General features: G+C 40.7%; 1 pseudogene; it reads left to right on the forward strand.

Moving 5' to 3' along the window:
• The window catches only part of LOC108767440 (uncharacterized), a 1,988-nt pseudogene extending 1,453 nt beyond the window's left edge, over positions 1–535 (forward strand).
• Positions 536–1,324: the final 789 nt, after the last annotated feature.

The raw sequence follows: 1,324 nt of genomic DNA on the forward strand, positions 1-1,324 counted from the left end.
TTTTTGCATCTTTTTTGGGGACTACTAATGTACATTCACACAAAATTTCAGCCAGGTCGGATCATTTTTAGATGTCAGATCTCTGACGACTGGACTATAAGTACACATAAAAAATTATTATTTTCCGTCTTACTAATAAAATAATGGTAATAGTTATAATTTTTTTGTTTTTTCTAGATGCTTGCACTACTTTAGTACTAGCGCAAAATTGCAGTCGCATACAATGGATTGCAGGAAAATAAACGATTGCGCCATCCGACTGCCGAGCGAGGACGACAAATGGCTCGAATTAGGAAACTATAGTAACAAGGAACGCGTTCCATTCATCGTCTACGCCGACTTGGAGTGCGTTCTACAGAAGACGGAGCCCGACAAGGAAGATGCATTGTCGTACACATATCAGCGGCATAAAGTATGCAGTATGGGCTACTACGTGCGTTGCTCGTACGACAACTCGTTTCGTCGTATCAGTTCCGTCGCGATAAAGGCTGTATATGGTTCGCGCGACAACTCAACGATTTGGCGCATCGCGTAAAAGATATTATATCCGCCAACGTGCCCATGGAAGTCCTGTCAAAGCAATGTGAGATATACCGTAGCGCGACGCGTTGTCACATCTGTGAGAAACCGTTCGCGCCAGACGATACGGGGGTACGCGATCATTGCCACTTAACCGGTAAATTCCGTGGTCCAGCACATTCGAACTGTAATGTTAAATATAAAAATTCATTTAATATTCCAATTGTATTTCACAATTTATCGGGATACGACGCGTACTTTCTAATTAAAGAAATTGCTACAGCATATGAGGGACAAGTAGAAGTACTGCCGATAACAAATGAAAAATATATTTCATTCACTAAACATGTCGATAGCACTAAAGATAAAAATGAAAATAATTTCCAGAAAAATTGTGTAAAATTAAGGTCCATTGATTCATTTAAATTTCTAAGTACAAGTCTCGATAAATTGGCGTTGTATCTCGATAAAGATAAATTAAAAATTGTACGTTCTGAATTTTCAACTTTGTCAGACGAAGAGTTTGAATTACTGACTCGTAAAGGTGTCTTTCCGTACGAGTACGTTGACTGCGTCGAAAAATTGCAGGACACACGCTTACCACCGCGCGAATTATTTTTCAGTTCATTGACGGGTGACACAGTATCCGAGAGCGATTACGCTACGCCGTGAACGTATGGCAGCGATTCTCCATCCGAACGCTCGGCGAGTACAGTGATCTGTACTGGAAAACCGATATATTGTTATTAGCTGACGTTTTCGAAAATTTCCTCGAAAGTTGTGTCGCGAGTTACGGTCTCGATCC

This window comes from Trachymyrmex cornetzi, unplaced genomic scaffold (genome assembly GCF_001594075.2).
Source record: "Trachymyrmex cornetzi isolate Tcor2-1 unplaced genomic scaffold, Tcor1.1 scaffold677, whole genome shotgun sequence".
In the NCBI taxonomy this organism is placed as follows: Eukaryota; Metazoa; Arthropoda; class Insecta; order Hymenoptera; family Formicidae; genus Trachymyrmex; species Trachymyrmex cornetzi.